This window comes from Panthera onca, chromosome C2 (genome assembly GCF_046562875.1).
Source record: "Panthera onca isolate mPanOnc1 chromosome C2, mPanOnc1 haplotype 2, whole genome shotgun sequence".
In the NCBI taxonomy this organism is placed as follows: Eukaryota; Metazoa; Chordata; class Mammalia; order Carnivora; family Felidae; genus Panthera; species Panthera onca.
This window is the reverse complement of record NC_138347.1, coordinates 81,720,189-81,732,966: the sequence shown is the minus strand read 5'-3', so window position 1 is coordinate 81,732,966 and position 12,778 is coordinate 81,720,189.

The window sequence follows — 12,778 nt, the reverse complement described above, 5'->3', positions numbered from 1 at the left end:
ATTCTACCCAACCCATTCCTACCCAGCCCCTGACAGTAACCAGTCTTTTTTTTTTTTAATATTTAAAAAATATTAGTTTCGGGTATACAATATAGTGACTCAATTCTGTATATCATCTGGTGCTCCGCATAACAAGTGCACTCCTTAATCCCCCATCACCTATTTAACCCTTCACCCACCCCCTACTGGTAACCATCAGATCTCTATAGTTAAGAGTCTTGTTTCTTGAGAAGAACCAATCTTAATACCTCTGGATTGTCTTTCCTGTGTTTTTTTTTTTTTGCACAAATGAACATACATATGTATGGTTATTTTATTCCCTTTTTTTCCCATAAAAAAGATCGCGTACTGCAGATACTGGTTTGCACTTTGATTTCTTCACTTAATTTATCCTGGAAGTCACTCCATATGAGTTCATAAAGATCTTTCTCGTTCTTTTTTATTTAATACCTGCTTAGTACTTGTATGCCATATATATGTGCATGTCAATGGTTTCCAGTATTTTTTAATTTTACAAACATTGATGCTATGAATAATAACCTTTACATTTTTGTGTTGTTGGATGTTTATCTTCAGGGTAAATTCTTAGTGGGATTACTAGGTCAAAAAATGATATGCATATGAGTGTTTTAAACATATGTTGTGAAAATTCCCCTCTATAAAGGTTATACCAATATGCATTCTCATCAGCAGTGTATAAAAGTGCCCATTCCCCTACAGCCTGCCAACAAGGTGTGTGATTATACGTTTTAATTTTTGCCAGTCTAATAGGTGAGAAATGGTATCTCAGTGTAGTTTTAATTTGTATTTCTCTTATTATGAGTGAGAAGGAACTTCTTTTCATATGTTTTAAGAATCACCTTTATTTCCTTTTTGGGGGCATATTTTCTGTTCATGTCTTTTGTCCATTCTTCTGTTAGGTTTTGATCTATGTTTCTCCTCAATTTTTTTCTTTTTTTTTTTAAATTTAATGTTTATTTTATTTTTGAGAGAAAGAGAGAGAGCCAGTGGGGTAGGGACAGAGAGAGAATCCCAAGCAGACTCTGCACTGTCAACACAGAGCCTGATTCAGGGCTCAATCCCACAAACAGGGAGATCATGACCTGAGCTGAAATCAAGAGTCAGATGTTTAACTGAGCCACCCAGGTGCCCCTCTCCTCAATTTTTATGAGTTCCTTAAATGTGAGAAATGGCAGCCCTTTATCTGTGATACATGTTGTAAATATTTTCTCCCAGATTCTTTGACTTTGTTGATGGTGTTTTTTGCCATGTACAATTTTTTGCTTTTATGGAGTCTATCAATCTTTTCTTTCATTCCATTTGATTTTGAGTTATAGTTACAGAATTTTCTTCTACACCCAGGTTAAGAGGAATTCACTCGTTTTTTAAAATAAAATTTATGCGGCTTCATTTGTATATTCAGATCCATTTAGAATTTGTTCTTGTGTATGGTATAAGGTATGGATCTAAGTTTACCCTTTTTTCCAAATAACTAACTAGCTATTCCAGTACTATGTATTAAAAAACCCTTTAGTTGGGTATTCCTTTTAGCTGGGTATTCTTAGATGCCAACTTTATCACATACTAGAGTTTCATAGATACTTGGTTCTTTGTCTGGATCTTCTTTTCTACTGGTCTGTTCATTTGCCCATACCACACTGTTTAATTAGAAAGGCATTATAGTACGTTTTCATGTCCAGTGTACCTAATCCTCCTTGTGGCTTTTTCTTTTGTTTTGTTCTTTTGTTCATTTGTTTTTCTTTTTAAAACTATTTTCCTGGGGCGCCTGGGTGGCTCAGTCAGTGGAGCGCCCACCTCTGGCTTAGGTCATGATCTCGTGGTTCATGAGTTTGAGCCCCACGTCAGGCCTTGTGCTGACAGCTCTGGAGTCTGGAGCCTGCTTCAGATTCTGTGTCCCCTTCTCTCTCCGCCCCTCCCCTGCTCGCTTGCTCTCTCAAAAATAAGTAAACATTAAAAAAATATTTTTAAATAAAAAAATGTTTTTAAGTATATTCCTGCTACTTTTGCATGCATGTTTTTCTTTTTTCTTTTTTTTGTAATTATTACTTTTTATTTTAAGTAGGCTCCGTGCCCAATGTAGGGCTTGAACTCACAACCCTAAGATTAACAGTCACGTGCCCAACTGAGCCAGCCAGCCCACCCCTGCATGTTTCTTTTTCTATTTGAAGTTTAGTGCTAGCTTGTCAAGCTCCATAAAAAGTTGGTATTTTTTGAGATTGCATTGCGTTATAAATTAACTTAAGGATAACAGACGTCTTTTTGATGTTGAATCATGCTATCTAAGAACAGAAGCTGTCTTTTCATTCACCAGTCTCATCTACCAAAAGACCTTGCTTTCTAACTGTGTTGTAAAGAGGGAGATGTGGAAGGGTTAAGTGTCATTGACCTCAATGGGAAATCCATCTAATAGATAGATAATGGCCAAAATTGATAAATCAAGGAAGGATATAAGCAAATTAGTTCCAAATACATAGATAATTACCAAAGGTAAGAGCTATGAGAGTGAGAGTCCTTTCTCTTTTCCTTCCTTCCTTCCTTCCTTCCTTCCTTCCTTCCTTCCTTCCTGAGACTTTTGGTACATGTGTTAGTTAGGATCCTGGTAAGAAACATGACACTCTCAAGTGATTGAAAATCTGATAAAGCACTATTTATAAGTGTTGGGTGGGGTTAGGTGGTATAAACAAGGGCCGGTAAAACTGCCCTGCTCAAGCAGCAACTGGAAGGTTAGCCTCAAGCATGATGGGAGGGAGGGACAATTTGGTGGAATCAAGAGATTTGCAGGAGAGGCAGACTACCTAGTAGAAACCTCAGACTTGGGTAGAACATGGTCACTGCTCACTGCAGCTTGACAAGTTGGAAGCTGAGGGAATAAGTATCGTCTTACTCTTCTCCCACTCCTGCCTGTGCCCCCTAATGGCTGAACCAAAGCAGAAGGCAGAGTGCAAGGGATCCCATTAGTGCCATTTGTAAGAGGCAGCTTCCAGCACATAATAGGGCAAGGAAGTGTGAGGAGTGGATTTGGAGGGGCACATGGAAGCTATCCAAGCAGTGGTATAATGCATTTAAGTGTATAGATGTACAGCATATAATAAAATGATAAAATAACAAAAAACAAAGCAACTTTAGTCAATGAATCTATGGTCTAAAGGAACATGAGTCAAGTAATGATAATAAAGGTAGAAAAATGGTAAATGCCTGAAGAGATTGGGGATAGTACCAGTGAGGGAATCTGGCAGATTTTCTGGAAGGGAGACAAACATTCAGTCCAAAACAGTCATGTCAGCAGAAACACCAGGAGCCTCTTGTTTTATAATTGGATGTTCATTATTGGTACAGTGGCCTTTCAAACTCAGCATGTAAGTAAACACCCTCTCCCTGCCTACAGGCCATGGAAGTTTAGTCTGTAGTTCATGGTTTCTTATTTATACTGCATTTGGCCTCCTTGGTATTCTACGCCTTCTCTATGTTCTCTGCCTCCTCCCACTATACACTGCTCCTTCGAGATAGGGAAACATTGTGGAAAGTGCTGAATTTAGTGTCAGTAGACCTAGAATTGAATTCCCTAACTTCCACTTACTAGCTGTGTGACCTTAATAAAGTTGTGTAGCCTCTCTGAGCCTCAATTCCATTTTGTAAAAGGAGAACAATACCTACCTATGGAACTACTATTTATCAAGTGTCTGGCACCAGGCCTGTCACTCAGATGAGGATATTGCGGTCTTACTACACAGACTGTTTTGCTTTCCCTCTTCCTCCTGACGTTCTTGACTTTGAGCACCTTAGCATCACTACAATGGGAGTTTCTCTCCTGGCAACTATTTGAAACAGGAAAAGTTTCTAGACAAAGTTGGAAAGGATTTTAACAGTAACCTGGTCCATCTTCCCAGAGGATGCAGGAGATCCTGACATAGGCTTTCTGATAGATGAGTGTCCCAACTCGGCCCATACGAACTAGAAACACACCATGTCCTGGAGCTGCCTGTTACTGGAAGATTGGTTGATTGGAAGAAAGATTTTCCTTGAGTTGGGCTGAAATCAGTTTCCCAGCCAATTATAGACTCAAGGCCATTTAGAGCAAGATCTTCCAGCCCACTGGCTTATGTTAGAAAGGAAGAATCCGAGACTTAGGGAGGTGAGGCAAGGCATTGTTCTTTGTGGAGCTACAAAGAACAGCTTCCTCCAGGTCTTGTAGTGTTATCAGTCATCATAGCCTCCAGTTCTTTCAAATACCCCATCCTTCAATTTCCCCCACATAAACGAGGGTCTGTTCTTCACTCTATCACCCACCATTGCATATGCAATTCTGTGATGCCTAGAACTGAACCTGATTCTTACTGTGATCTGGCTTCAGCAGGGTGAAATGAGACTATCTGTGAGTCAGATCTGGGACAAGGGATGGCCATTAGACCTAGAAAGGCAAGAACTTGAGCTAAACAAAACCAGCAGGTAACCTATGGCAATAGGATTGGTTGCCATTATTCATAACCCTCTTGGCTATGGCCCTCCTCACCGGACACTTACAATTTATATTGTGTGTTTTTGGAACATCTGTGCCAGGTTAGAGACGGTGCTCAGCAATTTTTGTGAATATAGATTTAATTTTAACTTTTTCTCTAACAAATACACCTAAAAAGAAAGGGGGTTGGAAACAGGGGAACATGTCAAAGGAAGAAATAGACTTGTCCCCAAACCAGAGTTGTTAATTAGCAGTTTTGCCCAAATGAAGTATTGGACTTATACATGACTTTAAAATAAACCTAAGCAGGGGCGCCTGATCGGCTCAGTCAGTTAAGCATCTGACTTCGGCTCAGGTCATGATCTCACAGTTCGTGGGTTTGACCCCTGCATTGGGCTCTGTGCTGACAGCTCAGAGCCTGGAACCTGCTTCAGATTCTGTGTCTTCCTCTCTCTCTGCCCCTACCCTGCTCCTGCTGTCTCTCTCTGACTCCCAAAAATAAAGAAATAAATGTTAAAATTTTTTTAAATAGAAACATAAGCGGGGCGCCTGGGTGGCTCAGTCGGTTGAGCATCCAGCTCTTGATTTTGGGTCAGGTCATGATCCCACGGTTGTGGGATCAAGCCCTGAGTTAGGCTCCATGCTGAGCATGAAAACTGCTTGGGATTCTTTCTCTCTCCCCCCTCGCTTGCTTACTCTCTCTAAAAAAAAAAAAAATAGAATAAACCTAAGCAAAATTTCTAGAAGTCCAGCATTGTTGGCATTTTCTGGTAATGTTGATAGAGAAGACACAATATGGTACTTCCTGGTATAATTTTGTTCAAAGCCAGGGAAATTATCTCTGGTTCTCAGTGTTTCTAAGAAGAGGAAGGAGGAAGCATGGCTGGATGTATTACTGTATTCAACTGAATAATCCTCCATACCATGTTTCATAATTGGTTTTTGAGATTTTCTTTTCTAAATATTAAAACCCAATGACCATTGATATTAGAATGGGTAGACTAAATTCTAGTTTTTTTTTTAATTTTTTAAAATGTTTCTATATTTTTGAGAGTGAAAGGGGAAGAGTACATGTATGTGCATGTGCAGGGAGGGACAGAGAGAGAGAGAGAGAGAGAGAGAGAGAGAGAGAGAGAGAGAATCCCAAGCAGGCTCTGTGCTGACCACAGAGAAGCCGAAGCTGGCTTGAACTCACCAAGTGTGAGATCATGACCTGAGCCGAAGTCAGATGCTTAACTGACTGAGACACCCAGGCACCCCTCTAGTTTTTTTTTTTTTTTTTAAGTTTATCTATTTTGAGACAGAGAGAGAGAGCACAAGCAGGGGAGAGGGAGAGACAGAGAGGGAGAGAGGGAATCCCAAGCAGGCTTTGCACCTGATGCAGAGTGCGATCTCACGACTCTAGGGATCATGACCTGAGCTACCCAGGTGCCCCTAAATTCTAGTTTTAATGGGAGGTATCTATTTTTTTTTTTATGTTTATTTATTTTTGAGACAGAGAGAGACAGAGTATGAACGGGGGAGGGTCAGAGAGAGAGGGAGACACAGAATCTGAAACAGCCTCCAGGCTCTGAGCTGTCAGCACAGAGCCCGACGCGGGGCTCGAACTCACGGACCGTGAAATCATGACCTGAGCCGAAGTCGGACGCTTAACCGACTGAGCCACCCAGGCGCCCCGGGAGGTATCTATTTTTATATCCCAGGTAACTCAAGTTTTAAACATTTATTTTGAAACTTTTTCCCATTTTAGACAAATTGGATATATACCCTCCTGGGTAACTTAAAAAAAAAAAAAAAGTCCTTCTTTATATGAAAGACATTTTTAGCAATCACCCCAGAAGTGATCTTCAGGAGCAGATGATCTGATTAGCTAATACCAGCAAAAAGAATAGCTAAGTACTATGCCAAAATGAAAATTGTTGTTTTTGTCAGAAGTTTAATATTGCTTATATGGACAGTTTTAAATAACACACATGCAGCTGCTTATAGGCAATTTTTTTTATGGTTGTTGCTAAATTAAAAAGAACACCTAACATAGACCTATTAGCAGCCCTCACCAGGTCAGTGCAATAAACAAATCTCTAACCCCTGCCTCTAAGGAAATGTATCCTGGGCTCGCCCTAGACTGAAAGACTAAATGTAAAAGTCAGTCAAGACACCAGTGAGCATCTTTTCACTGCGCTCCAGTCAGAGGAAGGAGGGTTTCTGCAACTTTATAAAATATCGATTTGCTTTTGGTTCAGTCCACTGACTATGCATTGTGGTTCTCTTTGATTGTTTTTTAAAAGAATAGTTTATTAAATCTTACTGTAGTCTTAAGTATTGTTTTTCTTACATGCAAAATATTTTTTTCTGTGATAAGGCATCATCAAATTGATAATGGAAGTCAGCGGGAAATATGATTAAATTTCAAAACTAGCATTATGCCCAACTCTAAGCTTTTCATCTGGTCTGGCTGGCTTTTCAGAGAGAAGGGAAGAGGTTGAGGTACAAGTGGATGATTACTGTATCTACAAGCTTTATGATCGTATTCAACTTAGCAGTTGTCAGACTTTTTGAATCCAGCAGTAAAGAATTTTGAATTGTCCAACTCAGTTACTCCTGCCAGAAACAAAAGGCACAAAGATTGATGGCAGGGATGATGCTTTTGATGAGAGATTAAAGCTCTTAGAGTACACTTACTAAACCCAGAAGCCAAACAGTGGCCACCGTCACGTGATAAACATAAATTTGACATGGAAAAGACACAGCTTTAGAAACAGAAAACCTGGAGTCTAGTCCTCACCACTTCACTCTTAGGAATTTGGGACAGTTCATTTAATCTGAGTCTCAGTTACCTGCAGAAGGCAGAGTGCTGACTCTAATCATCTTCTGAGAGTGTCCTTCAGCGGTAAGATCTATTAGCAGAATTCTTGGGAAAGTAGCTGTCTTAGTTTCAGGAAATACCATGATAAGCCCCTAGGGCGTAAGGGCTGGCTAGGGCTCAGGCAACCAAAAAGGGCCAGAAGGCTGCACTTACAGAAGCAGGAAATTAATTTTTCTTGGGGGTCAGGGTGAGGAGAAGGTGCTCCCTACAGGATGGGGGAATGAAGAGAGGGGAGGAGTTGGATAGTGTGGGAATAAGGGCCCTGCATGCAGTAAAAGCTAGGGAGAAACCAGTAGGGAATGATCAAAAGGACGTTTATGAACCAGACAGCCTGAAATGTCATTTTAAGTGCTTTGTGGCATAATGGGCAGCGTGACCCTTCCCCCAAACCCTCCATGTCTTCATAAACTTAAACACACTAATGTTCTGTGAGAGTGGCAGGTTGCTGAAAGAGGAGCAGGGAACCATATGGACATGTTGGAGAACAGAGATGGTCTCAGAAGAACCAGAGCTGGGAGGAGAGGGGCCCTCCAAAATATATACCTTTGTGAATCAGCAGAAGGCTTGGTGGGGCTGTGGACCTTGGGTGGGCACAGTGGGGCCCCGGCCCACCTGATCTAGACATGAGCAGAGCCCAGCGAACCTTTGGATTGCCCTAATGATGTGGAATCTGCAGGCTGCGCTCCGAATACTACTACCGGCTTCATCTTCAGTGTTTTCCCTCTTCTCACATCAGTGTGAATTCCTCTGGTCACCTCTGTGTACCAGTAATTTGATTAGAACATAAGGTGTTTTCCCGTTACATCATTTTCCTCTTCAGCATGTTTCTGAGCCCCCTCTGTTGTCCTGAAGTTATTTTCTAGCTGGACCTCATTTTGTTGTTTTGTTTCTTTTCCTCTTTTTCTTAGAAGTGTATTGACAGAGGTTCTGGTTTATTTCCTACTCCTCTCTTCCATTTGTCATTCAGATTTTTATATCCACAGATTTTATTGCTTCCAACTTCAGTTGTTAAAAGAAATTTATATTTAAATGTGCCACATTTGATTCTGTTCTGTGACAGTTTCACATTCTCACCCTAAGTGAAAATAATCCCTTTAGAGTTCCATCTTAAAGCACTAACAACACTATGTAAAGATTATGCTAGTGTGAAGAGTGAATTGGTATAACCTTTTTGTCAAGCAGTTTGGCAAAATAGTGCTTAACAAGAGCCTTCAAAATGTTTATACCCTTTGGTTCAGTGATCACACTTCTAGGAATCTTTCCACTGGAAATAATCAGAAATATGGTCAAAGAATTATGTATAATATGTTTATTGCAACATAATTCACTTGAGATAGGGACAGATTGGAAACAACCCAAATGCCCAGCAAAAGGAAAATAAATTTACATCCATATGATAAAAATTATGCGGCAGTTAAAAACTATGCTTTTCCATGAACCTGGCAGGCAGTTTAAAATATGTGGATAACCATTCAGAGTATCCAGGATTTTCAGGAAGGAAAAGAGTGGCTTGGGTCCCTTTAGGAATTTAATTTCCTCCACTGACTATGAAAATCAGACCATCCTAAAGGTGGGAGTGGGGAACTGAAGCCCAGTTCCAGGAGTTCTGTCTTTGCAAGTCTGGGGGCCTTCAGAGTCCATATTTTTATGGAGGTTTCCATATAATTCTGTCATGAGCACAGCCTGAGACACACCCCCACCCTCACCACTAGGACCTTAACTCTGATAAGAATTGGGGAGCAGAGCAGAAGAAAAAATCGTTCTTTCCCAACATTTTTACTGTCTGGGGAAATGCTATTTTGAAGTTAAAAAATTTTTAAATATATTGTATTATTACATATTTGTGGGGGAAATTAATATATGCATAGAAAAAATAAACATGCCAAAATATTTATAGGGTTTAAATTAATAGAATCATGGTTCAGAGAAGTGAGGGTATTTGCCCAAGTTCTCATCGGTAGCAAAATGCTGGAGTAAAGATTCAAACCCAAGTCTACCTGACTATAAAGTCCATGCTCTAACATCTGCTGAATGTTCCTTAAATTAAAAAACCATGTGGAGGGGCACCTGGATGGCTCAGTCGGTTAAGCATCCAACTCTTGATTTCGGCTCAGGTCATGATCTCACAGTTTGTGGGGTCGAGCCTTGCATCCAGCTCAGCGCTGACAGCGTGGAGCCTTCTTGGGATTCTCTTTCCCTCTTTCTCTGCCCCACTCCCCTCCTCTCTCTCTCAAAATAAATAAACTTAAAAAAAAATTAAAAACCACGTGGAAGGGGTGCCTGGGTAGCTCAGTCAATTAAGCTTCTGACTTTTGCTCTTGGCTCAGGTAGTCATCTCACAGTTGGTGAGCATGGGCTCTGTGCCAACTGCATGGAGTCTGCTCAGGATTCTCAATCTCCCTCTATCTCAAAATAAACATTTTTAAAATGTGGAAAATAAATACAACTGTGATACCATAAGTGTGGTAGATTGAATTATTAGTCCCAATTACTCACTGCCCTGTAAGAGTGTTTGACATTCATACCCTTGTTGTGGCCTCATGATGGATAGAATGGATTCTATGTATTTTGATATGAGGCTTGACCAAGTGACTTGCTTTGGCCAGGGGGTTAAGGATGAAGTAATGCAAAGGAAGGCTTCAAATGGACTAGCACATTTGAGCCTTATTTCTTGTACTCCTGCCTTTTGCCATGAGAACAATCAAGCAACCTCTGATCTAAAGGGAGTGAGAAATACATGGAGCAAACATAGACTCAGGCTGCAGCATAAAGCTTAAATCCCAGCTAGTCTGAAGGTACACAGTTTTGTTTTTTAATATTTTTTAAATATTTATTTTTGAGAGAGACAGCGAGGAAGAGGCAGAGAAAGAGGGAGACAGGATTCAAAGTGGGATCTGTGCTGACAGCAGACCCGATGCAGGGCTCAAACTGACGAACCATGAAATCATGGCCTGAGCTGAAATCGGACGCTTAACTGACTGAGCCACCCAGGTGCCCTTGAAGATACTTAGTAAAAAATAAATGATTATAGTTTTAAGTTAGCTATGGATTGTTATATTTTATATAGAATTATTATGGCAGATGTGAATCATAAAGATGTTCGTATTAAGCAATAAAACTGAATCTCTTGCTATGGCAATACAAGTCCAAATTTGGTCATACAAATGTAAGGTCTACAAGTTCTTACCATCTGGGAAAGGGATAGCAAGGCCTTTTATTTAATGCAGACTGCTTCATTACTTGGTATGAGAGCTAGTCTCCAGTGAGGAGGGAAAAATTCACATAGAAATGCATGGCATTCGAGAGAAAAGGAGCACAAACCTCAAATCTCTCAAGTTCTAGGGTAGGGAAAGCCAGTTGTTGTGGGCCAGGCCCAGAGTAAGGATGGACAGTAAGAAAAAGAGAAGAAATAAGCTGGTTTCCAGAGTTCATCAGGAAGTCCTTTTCTTTTAGGTCATGGAAATACATTCTGCTCATGAGGCCACAGCAAGTGTATGAATCTAAAGGATATAAGGTTCTAGGTTCAGTAGCCTTTGAGGTTGGAGTTGGAAGATCCTGAAACCAAGTCACTGTGGGCATCTTATGTGAGTTTTAGAGAACTGTGATTCAGTCTGTGAATCTTTAAGTCTAATCATTCGTCCCACATTTATGGTCCCTATTCACATTTTTTTAAACATTTCAATCAAAACAAAATAAATCTAAGAGTTTCTCTAAATGTTTAGTATTATTTAATAAGAAATATCTATGAGTAAGCAAATTATAAAACATAAGATTTTATACCTTTTTTTTGCAAATCCCACTCCTGAAAATATATCACTTAAAAATTTTTTTAATGTTTTTTTTTTTATTTTTGAGAGAGAGAGAGAGAGAGAGAGAGAGAGAGAAGGACCGTGAGTGGAGGAAGGGCAGAGAAGGAGACACAGAATCCAAAGCAGGCTCCAGGCTCTGAGCTGTCAGCACAGAGCCTGACGCAGTGCTCAAACCCATGAGGTGTGAGATCATGACCTGAGCCAAAGTTGGACACTTAACCAACTGAGCCACCCAGGCGCCCCATCCTGAAAATATATCCTAAGCATATGATTCAAAACAAGAGTACACCATTGGTTTTTTGGCTTAGTGGCTTCTGGCAGACTCAGTCTTCCCACACACTACTATAAATTGGACAAAATACAAAAGCACAAAACCTGAGGATATTGGAGAGTAATCAAAAGGAAGCAGATTCTGGAAATACTCAGAGAAAGAATGTCGTAGAAAATTACCCACTTTTGGAGCTTTTTGCCTAAAGACAAGCCACAGTCAGCTCTGTCTGATCTGACTAAAACAGAACTCTTTCTGTCTTTCTGATCTAAAGCATCACAGGACAAAGTTCAGGGAAATCCCAGGTACTGGAAAGGGGAAGGTGGAATCTCAGAAAGGGGAGAGTCATGGAGAGAAGCCCCTAAATTCTGTGTATAAGCTATCCAAATCTCTGGTTGACCCCTGAACCACATATGCCTTGGAGATACTTGAGTTTAAGAAGAACTGAATTGACATTTGAGCTGCCTTCCAAAAGGTAGAGTTTACAGCTTAAGTCCAAGAAAACTGCTAGTTGATTAAAAAATCCTTTGGAGAAGTATAGCAAAATCTGGAATTTCTACAACATAGCATTTACGAGATCCAAGATATATTTGCAGATACAGGAAAATGTGACCCATTCTCAAAAGGAAAGATAATCAGCAGAGACCAATGGTGAGAGGACTCAAATGCTGAAATTAGCAGATAAAGATTTAAAAGTTACTATAACAACAACAAAAAGTTGTTATAACCATGTTCAAAGGAGTAAAGAAAAAATGTGCTCCTGATGAAGGAAAACATAAGGAGATGCATCCAAACTATAAAAAAAAAGTACTAAGTGGAAATTCTAAAACTGAAGCATACAATATCTGAAATGAAAAATTAACTGGCTGAATTTAGCAGCAGGTTTTGGATGGCAGAGGAAAGATCCAGTGAACTTGAAATAATGCAATCTGAATAACAAAGAAAAAAGGTGGAAAAAGAAAGAAAAAGCCTGCAAGACTTGTGGGACAATATAAAAAATTCAGGATATGTGTTATCAAAGGAAAGTCAGAGTGAGGTTAAAAAAAAAAAACTTTAGTAAATAATAGATAAAATTTTCCTGTATTTGGTAAGAGGTAGAATTTACCAATTAAAGTCAGTGAAATCCAGGCAGGGGAAATATGAAGAAACCATGCTTACAAACACTATAGGCAAACTGCTGAAAAATGATAAAGGGAAAAATCATGAAAACATTGCATGCAGAGGAACAATGCTTCAGTTAACTGCTGACTTTTAGTGAAAACATGGAGACAGTAAAACATTTTTTTTTGTACCTTTTGATCACTCACCCTTTTGCCCACCTTCCACCCTCTGCCTCTGGCAACCACCAATATTCTTTG